The sequence below is a fragment of the Geospiza fortis genome, unplaced genomic scaffold, assembly GCF_000277835.1.
Source record: "Geospiza fortis unplaced genomic scaffold, GeoFor_1.0 scaffold121, whole genome shotgun sequence".
NCBI classification, from domain to species: domain Eukaryota; kingdom Metazoa; phylum Chordata; class Aves; order Passeriformes; family Thraupidae; genus Geospiza; species Geospiza fortis.
In genome coordinates this window covers 3,991,763-4,012,543 of record NW_005054346.1, presented here as the reverse complement: position 1 = coordinate 4,012,543, position 20,781 = coordinate 3,991,763, and positions in this window count along the sequence as shown.

Sequence of the window (20,781 nt, the reverse complement as noted above, 5' to 3'; positions counted from 1 at the left end):
ATTCAAGCATGAAATAATTATTTTGTTTGTGAGGTTGTTTTTGGTCTTGTGACTGTTGTAATTAAATTGTCCAGCACTCTCATTCCATATGTCCTTGTTTTTCTGGCACTCTTCGCTAGCCTGAGTACTTTGCAGGTTCAAGGTTTGTTAGACAGGTGAAAAAGAAAGTTTCTCTAATGGTTTGTTGCCACTGGGATCCTACTTTATCAGCACTGACTGTGAGAGACCTCTGCAATAAAAGCCCAACACTTATGACTGTACTATCCAGTAAGGTCAGAGTTCACTAATGCATGTGTTGAGTCTTGTGCCGAGCCAGTACTTATTGAATAGTTCCAAAGAAGTGAAAAGTAAGGATTTTTTTCATATGGGAATTTTTATTTTTCATTAAGGATAGCTCATTGCTGACATTATAGCTACCTTACCTGTGGTAAGGTTTCCCAGCTACTATGCCCTGTATAGCTCTCTAGTTACCAAGGGTCAAGGTTGGGTTTAAATAGTTGTTTGTATAAAATCAGTAGTCACAGGTGATTTTGAGGATATGTTTTCCAGGTAATTGGGAAGTATTGATTTGTTCCTCTAACATTTTCTTTTGGATGTTCTGATAAACAATATACCCTTGTTTGCAAGGCTGATACTCAGATGCAAATGAGTACAGAAAGAGAATTCTCCCTGTACTGAATGCAGCAGTCTCAGCCAAAGATTAGAAACAATCAATTGTCTGAAATACAGTTGCATAAAACATTTGTTGAATAGTTTTAATTAAGGAGCAGTCTTGTGAGAATCAAAGTTGCTTGGCATTTGAGCAGTGGCTATATTAGTTCAGCTAGGTCCAAGTGAAGTCCAAACTGGTTTTTCATACATCTGAAATTTGATGTCTCCCCTGACCCTAGTTGTGATGTAATTTGAGGGGCTGAAGGAAGTTTTTAGGGCTCATGTGGGCTCTTATGCTGTGGGGTAAAAAGAATCTGATCTCCACAGCGCAGTGAGAAGTTGTAGGATCCATGCTGCTGTTACTGCAGCAAACATGGCTTTGCATCTTGCAGAGAAACAGCCTTTGCTTACTGTGGCAGGACGGCAGATGGGAGAGGGGTCCATATGTGACCCCACCAGCAGGTCTCCCAGTGCTGGTGGTGGGAGTGTGGGGACTGAGGGTGGGAAGGTCTGTGAGGGATGAGGGCAATTTCCAGTACCTTCTCTTCCCAGCATGGAGCAGCATAAATTAGATGCATATTCTAGTACGAAACCTGTACTGTGAATTTAAGCTGTGATTATAATCACAAGATAGAGGTTGGGCTGCAGGTCTTTCTAGCCTAATACTCTGTCTCTAGCAGTCAGTGAGGGCAGATACTTAGGGGAGTGTATAGGAACATAAATAGTGATCCTTCCCCTGCTAAACCCTCTCAACAGTCAGTGATTTAGGGATTATCCAGTTCAGCACTCTGCTCAGCAAAAGAATAAAATATCTAGGAAGATGCCATATTTTGGACATCTGTACAGCCTTTGTAGAAACAGAGAGATTAATTTTGTTCCATCAGAGGTCAGTTCAGGCAAAGCATTAGAGTTTGCCATGTTCAGGAGTGAGAGACTGGGCAATAAATAACTCATTGCTGTTTGATATTTACAATACAGCAAGGTGTAAGTTCTGCAAGGGAGAGAGGTCTGCTATTTTGGGCTGTATGTACACAGCTAGTAGAGAAATCTGTCCCTCTTTCTGGCCTGAGGTATTTTAACATTCACAGCACTTATCAACAACTGATCGATCTCCAGTCAATCACAGCAGAAGATGCAGAAAATCAGAGTATGATCATTCAAATAAGGACCCATCATAAGCCTGCCTTCTTTAGTGAAATAGCAGGAGAAAGATGAAGGGGAGAGATACTTCTATCATTTGTGGCAGTCAGAGCTGTTTGCAAGTGCTTTAATGTTGTGTGCTATAGCTTCAAACACAGAGTGAAAGCTTGGTGCAAAACACTCTTGCAGCCATCACTCTGTAAGATGCAATTGATAGAAGATGTTATATGAGATACGTGGATGTGCAGTTTCTGCTCTTTTGTTCTGTTTGTGTGCACATGTGTGGGAAGCTAAGTGTTTTTCAAGCTTAGGGAGAAATGGCTGCATTGCAACCAATGAGAGTTAAATCCCAGCTTTATTGAAATCAGTGGTTAAATCCAGCATGCAGGAAGTTGGGTTTAAAAAAAAAAAGAGCAGAAATCCAATTTGAGATTTCTTATTACTAACCTTGTGCAAATATAATTCTTCTATATGAATTATCTTCATATCATGTCAAAAGCGAGACAGTATTTGAATAGTTTTCCCTCAGAGCTCAGTCAAGAGTTTTTCCATCAGCTGAATTTTATCATTGTCACTGATATATTTTTTCATCCAGGATTTTTCTTCACCAGAGTCTGATAATTATGCTGACTGGTTTGGTGACTATTTCCATGGAGAGCTAGTCTAAGAGCACTGTTATTCTTCTCACTTGCAACTGCAGCATATATTGAACCTGTAAAGGAAATACTGGTGGGTTAAACTAATGTTTCTGTGTAGGGGCTAAGAGGAAAATCTGGACCAAGACTTTAACTCTTTCTAGGGTATTTGGAGTTCAGATTCACAAGTAAATTGGAATAGTGCTTTGGGGTTTGGGATGCATATTGGAAACGACCAAGTAACATCCTGCCTTGCTAAGCTAGGTAATGTTAAGGCAATATGGGCTTGAAGGAGGAACAGCAGTCACTGAGTCACTGAGTGCTTGTAGCTTTGACTTCTGCAGGTAAGATCCTGCCATCCTGACTGACCTTCTGGTGACATTGCACAGTTTAGGGAGCAGAATTGTGGACACTATTGGGAGCTGTCACTGTTGAGCTTGAGGAAATTAAGAAATTATTTCCATGTCAAGTTTTCCTTGAAGTTTCTCTGCCTTCTGAGGCTATTGCCCTTATTATCCCTATCTAGTGGTTTTGTGTATTTTGAGCTCTTTTATGACTCTACTTTTTTACCCAGCCATCTTATTTTTGCTGAGTATTAGGGAATAGCCAAATATTAAGGATCACTAATTATTAAGCAGGTAGTATGATAAAACAATAGGAAAATTAATTGTAAGAGAACATGAAGTAATTCAGTTAAGAATAAAAGCTTCAGAGTGGGTGAGCACTAAAATGTTAGTGGATGTGTAGTGATTCATCTGCCTACTTTTAACAGCTGCCATTTAAATTGAATTTAAATACTGTAAACAAAAGTCTTTTTGTGGTGTGCTTGGAACTGTAATACAGCTGCAAAGTTCCAGAGGAAAATGCTGCATTGCAGCTCTCCTGTTTCGCAGCAAATCTCTGCTGGCATGTAACATGCAGAGGAGGAGCTTCAACACAAGCAGGCTGTTTTCAGCTTCATTATGCAGATAAGTCGTCTCTATCATCCACATTATAAAAACATCTTTAACTTCCTTTGGGGATGGAGGAGAAAGACAGTAAGGGAGGAATGGGGGAAAAATAAGAGGTCAGACAGCTTACACACCAATTTCCCCTGGTATTGCTGCTTCAGGGTTTCTCAAAGTGCACTGGTTTTGCCTTTGTACAGATCCAACTGATTTTGACACACACATTGTTTAATTTCACCTCTTGCTTATCACTGGGATTTAATATTAGATGTTGTGGCAGTGCTCTGGGTGAGTCTGAAAGGAGTATTCTGGGATGCTTTAGCCAACAGGCAGCCCTTCCTTCACTGAATGCTGTGATTCATGTCTGGTTGCTGACACCAGGGAAAGTGAAGACCTTCCAAATAACCTTGAAAGAGAGCTGGCCGACAGCCTCCACATGCTTTTCAATATGGGGGAAGGGTGTGTGTGTGTGTATAAAAAAAGGAGGAGGGATTTAGGAGAACCATATTTACAGCATTCACGTTTAGTACCTTGCCTCCTGAAGGAAACTCCCTGGCTGTCTGTAGCTTCTTACTGTTGTTTAAGGCAAGAAGGTAAAGCAAGTGGTGCAGACAGTGCCGGACTGAGAGAAGGGCAGCCCATGAATGGTCTCAGAGAACAGATTTACGTAAATGGGACGATTTAGTGCTGTGTCACACCCGGTGAAAAATGGGATTTGGGGAAGGGTTTTGCAATCCTCTTAGCAGGACCCTTCAAAATTTCAGAGGGTAAAACATCAGGAGCCTGCAGGACAAGGAGTAATGTAGGAACTCACAAGCTCCCGTCCTACTCAACAGAGACTAAGCAGATTATCCCTTCCAACAAGAGCAGATTGAAAACGAAAACAGGAGAACTACCATAAGACTTTTTACCATTGACGCACTATAGGTTAATAGATAATATTCTGTTTCCTTCCAGAAAGCTCAAGGTATCTAAAAAAGGTACACAGAAATCTGCCTCCATGGATTTCAGCAAAGAAGGGACTGAAAAATTGAGCTCTTTGTTTTTGGTGAGGGGAGTAAAGGAAATGGGAATGGAAAGGTTAAAAAAAAATATCAGCAGCAACAAAAACAACACAAAAATCTTACCAAAAACCACTGCTACCAAACCAAACTGCAAAACCAGTAACACATTACCACTATTTCACAGCTATATTTTCAACCTTGTCATATGTTCTCCCCTCTCCCAGGATAATTTCTCTAATTTGAGTAGAATTAGGACAGCAATGTATCTTGAAAAAGATGGTTTTTCTTGCAGAAAGAAAAGATCAGCAGAAAACAGTTTCTAAAGATAGGGGGAGGAATTTGCACACAGAGCTTTTGTTCTTGCCTGTTTTGCAGCCCACGCCTTTTGCTGGCCCATGAAGTTCAGCCCTAGCATTTGAAGCCTGATGCTGAATCCATTACAGGGCTCTGGTGAGCCTGCAATAAATTCTAGTCATTCCTAAGAGGATGCTCATGGCTCAGTTAACAAGGTTGAAGTTGCCTGGCCCGGGGCTACATCTCCTATTTTGGGGTGGGAATACTTTAGTTGAAAGGTTGAAAACACTTTTTTTCCTCCTCTTGTCTCTTAACTTTTCATCAGGGATGCATCATTTTTGCTACAGTATTAAAATATTTACAGAATTGTTGGAAAACAGAAGAACCATTCAGACAAAATATTCATAAACTTCCCCCATAGATTCTGCATCTGAAACTGCTTCTAACAGTGCATTAATTAATTAAAGTACCTGTCCTATTGTTTTTTAAAGTATTTGTCATTGCTGGAGTGCTTCTGCTGTTGAAACAGTAGCTCTGAAAAAACCAAGAGTGCAATTATACAATATGGGTATTGTTTTTAAATTAAAAATATGGAAAGAAACTGTACTTCAGGCCTCTTGAGAATCAGTCTGAGTGCTATAATTTGGATACTGATCTTGAGTCCTTCAAGCTTTTTGCATTTAGCATGTAGAAACAGCATTTCTTATCCTTCATCATGGAACCCACTCCTTGTTCAGATAAAAACTGCTAGAATTTGCTAGAATAGGACAAGAGTTGGCAAAAAAATATCTGTGTGTTGAATACTTTCATGTGAAAAATCTGGTCTGGCAAACACATCGTGTTTGGTAATTGAATGCAGGAGGCAGCAAATACAGTTAATGGCTTACTAGTGTTCAGGAAAACTGCACAGAAAAAAAGGTGTGCGTTGTTCCCAGAGGTGATGAATGTCTTTTGCTTGAGCGATTTCTTTGCTGTAAATGTAAGTGCAGGTCAGATGAAACTATTTGCAAGTTTGTGATAAACTTGTAGAATTTTCTTGACAAAAAACCTCAGAGAGAAATAAAAAAAATTGAAAAATATTCACCTTTTTCCATAATTTTCCACTCCCCAAGTAAATCTTGGCCATTTTGGCATCATCTGAAACAACTTCTTTTTACATTTTAAATTTAGCCAAGAAGCCAATTGTCAGCTTTTCCATGCGCCTTTAATTGATCCCCATCTGGTAGTACATGATCTCTGCCAGGAAAGAAGACTGAGAACATTGTAAAGTCTCCAGTCTTTGTTTTGCAGCAGAGGTCACTTGTTACTTGAAACATTACTGTTTTCACACTCAAAAGCATTAGATTCTTTAATTATCAATAGCAAGAACAAAGTGATTCTCATAAAATTTAATGTGAATTTTAAACATATTAAATTTAAAAAAATAGATCTCTTTAAGACATCTTTACTTGTTCAGTTTCTCTGTTCAGCTTCTCTATTTGCTTCTTGCCAAGCAAATAGCTCTTCAGAATTTTCCTTATGGTCAGACAAATCTAGTTCCTGGTGATGAGTTTCCTAATGTTTTGCAAATTCTCTCTGGGTTGTCTATTACTGAAGGTGCAGCAGGCAGGACAGAAGGGTGGTACAACTGGGAGTAACATCAGAGCTTGAAAGAAAACCGATCTTCAAGAAGCATTTTCTACCTTGAAGCATTATTTTCTGAGGAAGTGTGGGTCTTTAAGTGTCAGAACATAAAGCTGTGGAAATGACAGAAGGAAAACTTAAAAGAGAAGCAATAGATATGATGACTGGACTGAATGCTTTTGTAAACTACTATAGAAAAAATTGCCAAGATGTTCTCACGTGGCGAATGGATGTGATAGACAAATAATGTCAGTTTGATGTGCTTTTTAGAAGACCTAGAATTGGGAAATCTCAACTCACTAAATTCTGTTCTGACAAAAAACTCTCAGCTGGCTGTCCTCACTTGCTATGGAAAGGTTAAGAAAACCAAGTATTGTATCTTCTAGTGAATTGACAACTTATCTTAAAATGCTTTTTTTTTCACATTCATATTTGTATTTAAACATGCCAAAGCTGCATTTTCTTACTTCCTGTAATCTGTTCCGCGTTGCAGTTTTTCTTGTCTACTATCTAGTTGCTACCAATGCTATAGTCTTTGATCAAGTGAACAGTTGTTACAGGTCCTGAACCCACAGCTTGTCTTCTTCTAGTCACAGATACCATTTGAAAAACACTGAATTGAAGGAGGAGTTTCACATGTACTCAATCTGCACCAGATGCTACTTGTGTGGAAGGCAATGGTAGAATTCACAGGAAAAATTGCTGTCTGTGAGACCAACCCAAATGAAGTGCTCTCTAAAATTCTACCTTCCTGAAATCCAATCCTCATATAAATAAGGTTGAGAACAAGAGTATGGGGGAGATCTGATCCCTTCTCTAGCAAACTAATGTCAGAAACACAGAGCTGAAAGGTCAGGAGGTTTAGAAGTCCACTGTGACAGTGGTCACAAGGGTTCTTGGGTGAAGGAAGAGATGAGATCCTTGACTCCATGATCAGAAGGCTTGATTTATTATTTTATGATATATACATATACTAGAACTATACTAAAAAGAAAAAGAAGGGAGGCTTCTTCAGAAGCTAGCTACCCTAAGAATAGAAAGTAAAGAATGATAACAAGGCAGCTCTCTCTGACTCTGTCTGAGAGAGTTCTGTCCCGTATTGGCCATCAACCACAAACATCCAAGCTGGGCCAATCCAGACGGACCTGTTGCATTCCACAGCAGCAGATAACCTATTGTTTATGTCTGGTTCTGAGGCCGCAGTCTCTCAGAAGGAAAAATCCTAAAGAAATATTTTTCACAAAGAGATGTCTGCGACAGTCCACCTCTTATCCATCTTTGAGAAATGAAATTAATTTAACTTAGTAGAAACTGATTGATGAAGTGAGCAAAAATAAAAGGAAAAAATTGCCAACCTGTCATGTTCTGTTGCAGAAATGTGATCACAAGGGTGTGTCTCAGCACAACTGAATTGCAAAACAGAAGCACAAAACGCTCTGGGTTGGAAGGGACCTTAAAGTTTGTTCCATTCCAACCCCCTCTGCCATGGGCAGGGACACCTCCCATTATTAGACCAGGTTGCTCAAAGTCCCCTCCAACCTGGCATTGAACACTGCCATGTTTGGGGCATCTACTCTTTTTCCAGACAATGTGTTCCAATGCCTGGACACCTCCCATTATTATAATTTCTTCCTAACATCTAATCTAAACTTACTCTCCTTCAATTTGAAGCCATTTCTCTTGATCTTGTCACTACAGTTCCTGATTTCCTCTCAGGCTTCCCTGTAGGCCCCCTTCAGATACTGGAACACTGTTATGGGGATTCCAAACAACCTTCTCTTCTCCAGGTGAAACAGCCCCAACTTCCTCAGCCTAACCATGAAACCATCCACTATGCAAACTGACAGTGCAAAATAACCAAACACATAGCACAGGTGCAAAATAATGAAAATATATTTTAAAAGTGAATAAAGTAGGCAAGTCACATTTGAAAACATATTGCTTTTTGCATCATACATTGGCAGCATCTTGTGGTCTTTGAAAGTAGCTTCTCACTTGGATTAGTTTATTAGGGATAGGGATTTTCTTCAGTGTTAGGTAAATAGAAAAAGTCTTAAATATTGGCTAAGGAACTGAGAATAATTTACTAGTATTTTCATTAGTGTAGCTAGATCAGTGCTGGTCACAGTGGAATATTAAATATTGGAAATCAATAAAGTGGATGTATATATAGTATGCTTTTACAGTAATGAATAATACCTGATTCTCTGCATGCCTACATTCACTTCAGCAAATAACACTGGGTTTAATGGTGATAAACATATAGTATGAACTGGCTGGCTTAATTAAAACTGTTGGGATAGAAAAGCTTAAGGTTGTGTGAGGATTTAGTCAGGTTTATGGTAGATTCCATGAAAGTTTGTGGCTGATCATTATAAAGCACCAAAACACATGCCACTACTCAAAGCAAGGCAAGGTGTAAGCCAACCTTTCAAGGTGCCACACAATCATCTGTGAGGACAAAATGACCTGCAGCCTTGGAGAAAAACAGGGACTGCAGGGGGCTGGGATCAGACCAGGACAGCAGCTGCTGAGCCCCAAGTGTCTGGGGAGGTGGCAAACTCTGGCTCTGGCTGCTGCCTCCCGGGAAGGCTGATCTTTCCCAAGGCCAGCATATGCCCTAGGAAGGGTGCTACATGGAGAAGTTGTGCTGCTACTACCTGTGAGTATGACATAAGCTGAAGAATGGAAAAAATGAATTTTGTCCTGCCCTGCTGAGGAGCTTTGGGCCAGTCCTGATTTGCCCTTGTCCTCCTGTCTGTTCCCTGTTGTCACAGCATAAGGGTGCTTCACAAGAGCTAATAAATTTTCCCTTCCAGAAAGATATTTTTAGGGAGTGAGGCACATCAGGACATTCTGAAACGAAGCAGAGTGGAATTTCACTGGTTTCAAACTCAGACACATTCAAGCAGATTCAGAGTCACTGTTACAAGTCCTCGCCTTGACCTAACACACTTGCAAAAACTGTGCCAGAACCAGGAACCAAACTTTGGGCTCGTTAAATAAATAGGGACATGGACAAAACCATGCTGCTGAAGTATCTATTGTCAAAAGAATGTGTAGCCAATATTCATACTGTGGTTTTTGTGAAGCATGACAGTTTTAGCTAGGGAAAAATGTTTTCTAACTGACTTCATGGTTACATTTTCCAAATGAAATATTAAAATGTTTCCCTAAAATGTCTCTCTAACTTTTCATGTAAAAAAGAATTTCAGTTTAGTTTTTACAGATCTGTGTAGCAGAAACTCACTGGTCCATTTCCCTAATACATTAAATGAAGTATATTGAACTCAATAATGGTCATTATTTTGGGCAGCCTACATAATGGGAAAAAATCCTAGGAGAGCACAACAAATTGTTTCCTTTCTGTTGATTAAGTAATGTTTTACTATGTTATATTTTTAAATTATTATATGCTCAGGGTGTTTCACTATAATGTAAGCTTTTATTAAATTATGCAATTTAATAATTTTCTTCTGCTTTGATCAAACACACTTCATCTAAGTTTTGGTATAAAGTACTTTTGTAGTTGATCTGTGTAGTCTTTCAGTCTACTAGATTATAATGTACAAAAAAATGGACTTCTACATTGTCTCTCAGACTATGTTTTTAAAATTTATGAGTCCACTGACTCAATGTCACTGTAAATACAAAATTAAGATAAATGAAAAAAGAAAAAAAGAGAAATGAATAGCTGTAGTTGCACTGAAATACCACGTTTACTTAGATCAAAATTGTATTTAAAAGAATCCTCTGAAACAATAGTGGAAGAAAGGGGAAGTATGTGGTATCTGGGAAGAGAGGAATGCTGGCAAAATGAGGTATCACAGACCTTGATGGTGTCCAAAGCCTTTTGTGATGAAGTCCTGCAGAGAACACCTGTGCTGATCTTTTCTGAGTGGCTCCAAACCAAGTAAGGATCAGATCTGATGGCTTTAACTCCCTGTCTGGCATTATCCTGTTGATAGGGACTCAAGGTAAGGTACTATTTCTGCAAACACATCCTTAACATGCAACATCCCAAAGCCAATGTGAAGGCAGCACTGCAGATACATGGTATTGATCAAAAATTTCTGCCATCACTTGCATCACTCTTTTTAAAGCACTTTGGAATCAAGCAAGAATTTTAGAGTTTAGAGTAAATCACAATCACCTCTCTCTTTACTCTGCCCTCCCTTCCCATCACCTCCTTGTTTCAGTTCCATTCAGACAAGGAGATCAATCATTTGGTTTCTACTTAGGAAAGCAAGGAGTTTCTCCTTCAGGACAGCTTTTGTTCAAAGTTGCTTGGACTTGAATAGCTGCTCACCTGCATTTGTGAAAACTTTTTCACTGTTAACTATCTGCTACGAAAGTATTCTCTAGGCACATTACTTTTGTTTCAGCTCTACCTGAAGGCTGTGCAGCTTTAAAATACTTTGCAGAAAACAAAGTGAAGGTTTTACTTCCATATAAGACAGATACAGCTATACTAAAACTAAATAGTCTCATGAAATAGCCACTGGATTCATTCATATGGAACCTTTTTGGTAACTGGATCTCTGCAGATGTACCCAGCTCAAACCGAATGTACTACTGCTTATGAATTGAGTAAAAAGCCCTAAAAACCTCCCTTGACAGAGATTTTCAAGGAAGAATATTAGCATCGGGATAAAACAAGGTCTCTCATATCTCCTTCCTTCCTAAGCAATCACTGCAGTCTTTAAACAAAAGATCACGGTAAAATGTGGTATTTTATGGCGCTGTTCTCCACAGCCACAAGAGGGGGTTTGAAGAACGCTATCTGCTACCCACTTCCAGCCTGAGCCTTCCCCTCTGCTCATGGTATGTTAGAAGTACTATGAAACCAGTGATTTCCCAAAATGACTGAAATTTTCAGTCATTTTTCGAATGACTCCTTCAGTCACTCATTTGGTAAAATGACTAAAAGTTTCGTGTGCTGTACAAAGTGACTGATGAGCTGCAAATTCAGCCAGACTGTTTGACTGCTTCACCCAGTAACAGGCATATTGTGAAAAGGGGTGTTATTGGATAAAGATCCTTTGCTTTTTTCTGCACTGGCAGCTGGAGACGACTCTGGATTTTGAAGGTAGCTTCAGACATGAACTTTCCAAAAAGTCTGAGAAGTGTTGAAAGTGCTTGATACTACTGGAAAAACATAGTACAGTTATCGCTGCAATCAAAAAGGCAAGCCAAGATCCCAAACTCAATTCAAGACTTTAACGCTACTTGCTTGTAAAGTAAGCTTGAAAAAACAGTCTTTTTTCTTCTCTCTTTTCTTTGTTATCTTTTCTTTCTGCTCTCATCATAATTTGTCTCTTTGGTTATGGAATTGCTGGTAAGTTCTTTTATATTTCCTCTACTGCCCATAGGTGTGAAATTCTATGGCTGGTGACAAGAAGCAGCTAATTAAAAACCATGGGACTAAAGAAGCATTTCCTGCATACTGTGTGGAAAATACGTTCATACATTGAAGGGAGGTATGATACTGCCAGAAAAGCAAGAATTGTTACCTATTCTTGTTATAAAGCATTTATCATCTGAATATGCAAACACCAAAAGATAGACTGCTGAGCTCTTGAGATTTTTCTGTTTTGGGTGCTAAAATCCTTGACTAATGTCCTTGCTGTAAAACTGACCATTAGAGCAATGAATACTCATCAAAAGCCAGGCTGACTTTATTGGTCTGCAAGCTTCATCTCAAGGCAATTTTAAGCATGTAATGGTGTACCAAGACCACCTTCTCAGATTTTGTGTTCTCTGAGCCTTTACCTCAGAGGGAACTAGAAACAGCCTTTCAGTTTTTCAGTATTTTTCTCCTACTTGGCAACTCTTGGTTGGGTCTTGGTAGCCCTACTTGGTTGGATTGCAGAGTGGTGAAAGAACTGAAACTGCTGCTGAAGTCATCCAAGAAATGAAGTTTTTGTGACCTCCACTTGGTTTGGTGTATGGAAAAGGAAAATATCCACAAATCCAGGGGTGTCTCAAAGGGTATGATAAGCAAATGATCTTGGCGTGGATGTCAGACAATATTCATGGGACTGGACTGTGTGGACACATTTTGCCCAGTTCTCAAAGCACCACCCATCAATCTGAAATGAACTTCACACTGTATGCAGCTTGTTTCTGCACCAATCCCAAATGTGGGCATAACTCTGCCTTTCTACTATCAGGGATCATCAGGCACCTTCACAGTCAGCAGAATCTGCAATCTGTGTTCAGTGCTTTTTCTGATGCCCCATAACCCCAGCAGACACACTGCTCCCCATGCCTGATACAGTGCTAGGCAATCAAATGGGAAGCACTGCTAAACTAAACTAAAGGTTAGACCAATTCCTATAGCTCAAGCTGTCTCAGAATGGATTCATCCAGATACACCAAACTCTCCACCTACCAATACCCATGAGCTAACTGGTCCTTCACTTTTAAGGCACCTTGCCAGCCACTTCCTGCACAATCCTGCCCGCATGCTGCCCTCTGCCCTTGTCAGCTGCTCTGGCCAGCAGGAAGGAGCCTGGGTAGTGCTGGGTTTGCAGGCAGGACTCTCAGTAAAATACAGTCTTCAGAGGGAGGAAAACACTGAAAAGCAAAATGAAGAAAGTACTGATGTTAGAGTCCCCTTAGTTGTGAAGACAAATTCAGTTCTGGCATGTGAGACTGGAAGATTTCAGGAATAAATGTAGACATCCGTATGGCTTTAGAAGTAAATAAATTACAAAACCCTCATGTGTTGTCTTTTTGAGTTAATTCCTGTCATAAGGTATCAGGTATTCCACATGGTGCACCCCTACTTGTTTCCCAAACTTCATTAAAGGTGTGAAAATTTCTCTTATTTCAGAATAACTGAATGAAACTGCCATTTTGTGAAATGGCTGAAAATTTTAATCATTTCCTGAAATGACTGGTTTCAAAATATGTCTGTAACATATACAGCTCTGGACTCACCCATTTCATTTTCAGTAACATATACTTCCCAGGAAGGCACATGGAACAGAAACATTACCCATGGGCTTCATTTTATGCAGGGTTGAGAGGGGAGAAAAGGAAAAGAAGCATGTGTTTTAAACCCATTAAGACATTTTGAGCTGTACAAAGTGAAAATTTTTCTCTAATGATACAATATAACATATCCTAAATTGGATTATAATGTACGCCCCCTTTGCAGTATATAGGTAACTATAAGTTGCCTTTCTGGAAGGAACTCGATGATTTAAAGTGACATAGTTCAGAATAAAATGAATCATCCAAGTTGGGCAGTTTTTTTTCATGCAGTCCTGTGTCTTTTGAAAAAATAGCTTTGATGCTTTTTTTTTGCACTACACTCTATCATAGGATTGTAAATAACAGCTCCCTCACCTCTAATGTTTCCCCCCACACTCCCACCTTGTTGTTTTCTTGAAATGCCTCATGGGTCAGATGTGAGTCTCATAGCTGCAACCTATCCAACCTTTTCATTAACACCCCTGTTCCTTGCCATTTAGCTGCAGTCTGCACATTTTTAGTTCCTTTGCTTTGGTATGAAATAACTATTCCACAATTAAGAATACTACTAGCTCTTAGCCCCATTTTTTCCTGTTTTTCCTGCTCGTTTTTAGAAAACTTAATTGATGCCATTTAAACTTCCAGGTTAGAGCAGCAGGGCACAGAAGTGCAGTTCATCAAAGATGTTGTATTGATGCTGATGCCTAAGTTGCCTGACATGGGATACCACAGACTAGCAAAGGTTCATTATTTCATTTGTATTTGACACATGACCTTGAAAAATGTTATAACTATGGCAATTTGAGAGTTTGCCTGTCATTTAATATGCACAATCCCCTTTGTCCTCTTTTCTTTATTCTTTTTACCATAAATTTTCTGTCCCCAAGGAAAAAGAAAATCAGATACATGTTATCTGAATTTCATTACAACTGAAAGGTGATATCTCAAAATAGTATGTTATGGAAATCTTATAAGCCAAGAGAAAGATGTCTGTGGAAAGAGCACTCAAGTTCTGTTAGGGGAAAAAACCAAACCAAAACAAGAAAACATACAACAAGGAAAACCCCACAATAAACTACAATTTTCAAAAATGCCTAAGGATGTCAAACACCTGAATTTTTGGCTGTTCACCTGAAGACATTCTCAGAGGGTCTGACCCAGAATTATTGTGGATTTCCACCACTCTATACACAGATCTCTTGCAGGTGCATGTCTGGGAAGCACTGAAGATGTAGTACCCAAAATAATTAGTCACCACTGAATTTTTTTGCCTTAGGCAAATGCATCAAAAACAACTCTCCTGTCTCCATCAATGTTTTCTGAGTGGATCTGTGTTCAGAAGGGTGTTAGCAGGAAACAAACATGGTATGTGGCTTTGCATGGATATTTGAATTAAACTGTTTGGTGGCCTTTTGAAGCTCTTTGGGAGTCATTGTATGAGGAAGCAGTTGCAGTGATAACAGCTACCAGGCAATAGGAGCAATAAACAGATTGTGAGCCGCCCATTGGCTGCAAGATGCTTCCATGAACCATTTGCAGATTAATGTTTATTGACAAGTAAATCTGCAAAGCTTTGGATCTTTCAGTGAATTATTTTCAAACAAAAGAAGCAGCTAAATATGTCCAACTATTTGGAAGAAATTTAACACTGTTAGTTGCTTAGTTGAGCGTAAATTTCAAGTATGAGAATGTATGACTGCCTTACACTAGTTTCATTCTGAATTTGCTGTCTTGCTGAGGATCTGTCAGAAAGCATAATGTTTTTTGCTAAGTGCATCTAAAAGGTAAGTCAGCTTGTTCAAAAATATGTGGGAAGGGGAGTTGTAGCTGAAAAATAGTTTTGTACATTCAACATGATGAGTCATAAAATAACTTTAAATACCATAAAAGACCTTTAAATACCATAAAACACAAAATATTTTCAAAAAAGCATACAGTATGTGAACCCAGAGTTGTTTCCTTTTCCAGAGAGAAGAATGAGCAATGAGATATAGAAAAAGTAAAGAATTATTTACAGACTGCTTTGATGGAAGCTTGTCCTTGGTATAAAGTGGGCATTAGAAGAAAAAGCAGCAACATTTTGTTTTCCATTCCTTGTAATACAGGAGCTCTGCCATGAAGGAGCTGTAACCCTGGCTGTGTACTTTACTGATTTCCTGGTACCATTCGCTCCTGTCACCTCTCAATGTCCCTTTCCAGGCTGAATCAGAGCCAATGTCACACCAGTTAATACACAGGTTCATGTGCCTTTCTCTTTTTTACAGATTTTTATGATCTTAACACTGTAACAGTTTCTTCTGCATTATATACATCCTTGGAAAATACTCTAGTTCATTTCAACAGATGGCCACAAGGGATTTCATAAAGAAAACATGCCAGATTAGGAATAAGTTTTAAAGAATGATAGCCAAGAATAAAGTAATTATTGTTGACTAAGTCTGAGCAATCTAGGCTTTTTACATATTACACCTTCTCGTAAGGAACTAAATGGAACAGGGCTGAGGAAGTATGTTTAAATATATATGTCATTGAGGGATTTAATTCTGCCAAACTCTTAATTTTTGAATGGACTCTAAGAGGTTAATGAACAATACTTTAATTTCATTAGCCTGGCACTTTGAACACTGGATAAAGTTGGTTTATTTATTGCTTACATTTAAACCATTTCTATCTTCAGATATTGGGATATTTTCCTCTGTGAAAGTAATAAGCTTTTCATTATGATTTGCCATTTCATACTGGTCATTACTTCTCTGCCCAAACTTGGACTGCAATCTATTACCCATAACAGGAGCTCCTGGTTTCACCTGGAACTTGTGGCAATTTCACAGGGTGATGAAGAAATTTTTAAACTTAGGTGGCTTATATGTGAAGTGATAGTTATTGACATTTGATGCAAGGATTTTCTTGTCTAGTTTTTGGTTTGGGGTTTGTATTTTTTTTCCTCCCAAAAGCCCCAAACAATTGCTGTAGTATGGAATTATATGTATATAATTTGCACTGATTATTTATAAGACAGCAAGACCAGAAATTATACGTTGCATTTTGTTGTTGCTGCTGTGGAAAAATCTACATAAACATGGGAAATATCCTGAAGGCATTATTAAGATCCAGTAAGAAAATAGTGTTTTGTTCTCTGGAAAATTCTGTTTCATCGGGAATAAAAAGACCTTGGTCAGCAAGCTTATATTTGTGTAATGTGAACTAACATCTCAGGGAGGAAATAGGATCTTTTCCCTCACAAAAATAATCAAAACTTAACAATTTGACCGATCCCAGCAAATGTTTGTTCAGTGTTCTCAGGTTTGTGAATACTCTTTGCAAACTGTGATTGCCCTACAAAATAGTAAATGTCTTTTCATGGTGATTTTTTTTCTCTCCTCTCCTCTCCTCTCCTCTCCTCTCCTCTCCTCTTGTTTCACCTTAACTTTCCTTTCCTTTCCTTTCCTTTCCTTTCCTTTCCTTTCCTCTCCTCTCCTCTCCTCTCCTCTCCTCTCCTCTCCTCTCTTCTCTCAGATTTGTTTAATCCTTTTAATAAGGATTCCCCAATTTTGTGTTTCAGATTGCCTTTATTTCATTTTGTATCTACCTCCTATAAGTATTATTACAACAACTGTTTGTGTCAGTGAATCACAGATCTGTGTATGTTCTCCATGCCTCAGCTATCCCCAGTTTGTGTCTTCCCAAAGTTACTGCTCCTGCTCACACTCACACAGGTACATTCCTTCCTAGTCCTGTCACTGTGGAAAATATAGAGGTGTTTTCCATTTTGTACATTTGGTTTTGGGCTGAGCCTGCCTACAGAGTCCTCTAGTCCACCTTTTAACCATATGGTAAATGTGTCTGCTGCAGAACATCTTCAAGCTACATCTTTTCTTGTCCATCACAAATGGGCACTAACTGTATTCTTCTCCAGACCTTTACATGGTAATTACTGCAAAATCTTTTCCCTTTGGAACTTGCAGCTGCCAGTTTGGCCCTCCTATGTCCTTTTAGAGTTCTGCTGCAAAGATAAAGAAGAATACCTGAAGAAAAGTACCTCAAGGTCTAGGAGGAGCCCTCGTGCATACTCACCTTTGCAGAGAGGTAGTATGCTTTCTGAACATTCAGTTAAAGAATAAAAAAGCCCTGAATCAAAGTGGAGACCCCACTGTTTCTGGAACATAATGCTTTGCTGTGGTGAAAACATATCAAGTACAGTCAGCTGAGAAGCTGATTTTCACAGGGCAATGGAGACAGACTGACGTGTTCATTCTCACCCAACATCAACCCCAAGCTGAAATGTGCTACAACAAAGAGCCTGAGACAGCCTTCCTGCCCAAGGACCTTTCCATTGCAGAGGGAACAATTTAATTCTCTTTTTTTGGAAGACTCTGTGCTCCTCTGGCAGAGAACAGAGTGGAGGAGGTATTCTGTGAACACAAGGCTATTGTTTGTTCCTGTCTGGACTGGGGGGAGGAAGCCCTGAAACTGCCCCAGACTGTCTATAGGAATCAGCACATAGGTGCCGGAGGGCTCCATGGGGAGCACAGCCCTCTTACACTGCCTCCATGGCACAAGAAATGACTGAACACTCTAAATGCCTTTAGGCACTTGCATTTTCAGAGCCTTGGATTGTGATTTATTATATTTACATGCAAGGCAAAGTAAAGAACAATACAAAAAAGCTAAGGAGTGGGGGAGAGCTGCCTGGTGTGTTTTCATAAAAGCTGTCCCTCTTCTTGCTTATAGACTGAAATAACCCTTGCAGCTACTGAGTTATGGATGCATTTTAGGCTTGGGTCATAGAGCATGCATGATACCCTGGGGCCTGAATCTGTCTGTGTGCTCCTCAGTACTGAGGCTTGTGATCTTGCCCCTTAGGTACCGCTGATGTTAAACCAAGCATGATTGTTAAAAACGAGAGTCTCTCCTCCACCCAAACCCATCATGGTGGTAGGTTAAGCTACAGTTGTGCTTAGTCCTGCACCAGTGCAACAAAGACCTGGAAACCTCTAATGGTGATGGAGGCAGCAATGCTTAGCTCAGGACAAAAATTAGAAGCGTCCTACAGCAGATCTGTCACAACAGAGAGAGTTTCAAGTCTGTTTGCTTTCCAGCTTCACAGTCTCTTCCTCTCTGGCAGTTTGTTCCTCCCTTCTTGGTCCCTTGCTGCCGCCAAAGAGGGTTGTGTGCTGTCAGCTGCCTGCTCCCCTAGAACTCTAGTGGCACTTCTTCTGCAGAAGCTCTGTGCAAAACTACTCGCCTCCAGAGAATCTACTTACTGTAAATTATGTTACATACTCAGAGTAACCTAATGATTTTAGAGATGCCCACTATAGCTCTGGATTTTGAAGTCATGGCAACAGTTTGAGGGATGAATAATTTCCTTTCTCTCTGGAGTACAGGTTCAGCTCTGTGCCCTTTAGCATGTATCCATACTGCTTAAGCTGACCATGCTTCCCAGGGAAGTCACAGCAGCAGCCTGGCTCAGTTCAAGAAGTTTTGGACAATACTCTTGGGCACATGGTGTGACTCTTGGAGATGATGCTGCAGGACGAGGAGCTGGACCCTCCTTGAGGGTCCCTTCCAACTCAGCACTGTGATTCTGTGGCTTCTGAGACCAGAATTGTTTAGCTCCCATATTATTTGCAGGAAAGTTGTTGGTTCAGGATAAGCCACAGAGCTCTTCACAGTGAGATATTCCACCACTGTCAGCACCTCACTGTGCCTCTTACTCTTCATTTATGTACTCTCAACTGATAACACTGATGCACTGCTGCATAAAGCAATAACTGATATACATCTGGTACTTGGACCCCCCCACCCTCCATTTCAGTGTAAATACATAGAACATAACCTGACTGCGCTCTAACAAGGGCTAGAAACTAGCCTATGGAAGTCAGCACCCAGATCTTCCAAGAGACCTGCTCTGAACAAAGCCTAGAGGTGTATCCTTAGAGCACGAGACAAGAATTGAGCTCATTTAACAGCTTGGAATTCCATCACGATCCCTCTTTGTGAGAAAGACACAATATATCTGTTTCATTACATGAGTTGAATTTGTAATTTGTAAACCTATACTACTGCTTTTCTCAAACTGTAGAGGCAGATAAAGCATAGATTTCAGATGACAGAGCTAATAAATGCACAGTTTGTTGGAATCATATCTATTTACTTCTTTATTCAGGCAGTTTAGACTAACTTAAATTAGTGTTTACTTCTTTTCTCCTCTCTTGACAAGTAGCAGGATGACAAGAGCTTGTGTTCAGGCTATTCATAGTAGAACACTTTCATATCTGTCAGGTTTTTCTCCGCCTTCTTATGACATAAGGGTATCATGAAGAAATGCCAGTGATCCATTATTTGTTTTTAATAGTAAATCCAGTCCAGTGCTTCTAAATTGAAATTTTACATGAATAACTGTCCAGTTGGCAGCAATTTGTCATTGAGCTGAAATTATACATGGCTTTCTCAGATGCTGTAGTCAGTTTTTGATCTGGGGAGCTCTTGGATGTGCCTTTGTGATAATCCAGCAGATAATTTCATTTAATTTTTACATACATTTACAACTGAAAAATATATTTAGATATTGGTGCTTATGTTGTTGCTTTCCCCTACCACATTTACAGAAATGGTTAATGGTGGCAGCTGTTTAAAGTGGCTATTTTCCTGGCTCCTGTTGGCCTTGGAAAAACAGCAGGGGTTTTATGGCATATCTTCAGACTCCTACCCTAGGAAATTCTGTGTAACCAGTGTCCTCAGTCTATGTTATATTCCTTGTTTCTTTCCAGGCTATAAAATAATAGTATGAAATGAAGTGCAGTTAGCTATCTGCAATTCATAAACTTGCTAAAATGTTTAGTTCATCTTGAAGTATCCTAAGCTGTGACATAAAAAAGAAAATCTCAGACCAGTGGTGCCCTTGCATGTGCTTTGTCAGTCTACCCCAGCGGCTCAATGCACTGGAGCTTCTCTGGGCAAAGCTGCTGTCATGGCTCTGTTAAGGCAAAATGTCAGACAGTCTCCCCACCTTCTCCCTTCTGAATTTGATAAGAATCTTTTTCTTGTATTTTTTTTTTTTTGGTCTTTTTAGGTGATAATCACTGGAATCCATGCGAGAGCCTGTGACACCACAGCTGTTGCCAATTCCACTTTCCGTGTTTATGCAAGCCCTCTGGGGCTCTGGTGAGGGAACATTTTGAAGCCAGAAAGAATTATCCTGTGTGCATTTGGATCTCAATGCATTTTTTAAATATATATCCTTTTATAAGGTCTTTGTTTTTGGAGCAATGAGGAGAAGAGTGGGAAATTGCCTACATTTTGGGGTAATTTATAGTTTTTTCCCTACTATTTCATGAAAAGCACAAAAGTCTTCACATGCTTGGAATAAAGCCAATAATCTCCATTTTGTTTTCTCCATTTTGAACAAGAATGACACACCCTTTCATTTACATCTGTGGTGTCTGAGGCATTGGCCTTCAACTGCTTTGCCTCCCTCATAAAAGATACTTGCATATCACAAAC